Here is a 262-nt window from a genome sequence, read left to right on the forward strand (position 1 = left end):
AGTGCTTTCAGACACTTGAACATTGGTATGGCATTACTGACGTTAAGTGCTTTCAGACACTTGAACATTGGTATGGCATTACTGACGTTAAGTGCTTTCAGACACTTGAACATTGGTATGGCATAACTGACGTTAAATGCTTTCAGACACTTGAACATTGGTATGGAATTACTGATGTTAAGTGCTTTCAGACACTTGAACATTGGTATGGCATTACTGACGTTAAGTGCTTTCAGACACTTGAACATTGGTATGGCATTAC

The sequence above is a fragment of the Oratosquilla oratoria genome, chromosome 2 (assembly GCF_046742065.1).
Source record: "Oratosquilla oratoria isolate Oo_2021 chromosome 2, ASM4674206v1, whole genome shotgun sequence".
Lineage (NCBI taxonomy): Eukaryota > Metazoa > Arthropoda > Malacostraca > Stomatopoda > Squillidae > Oratosquilla > Oratosquilla oratoria.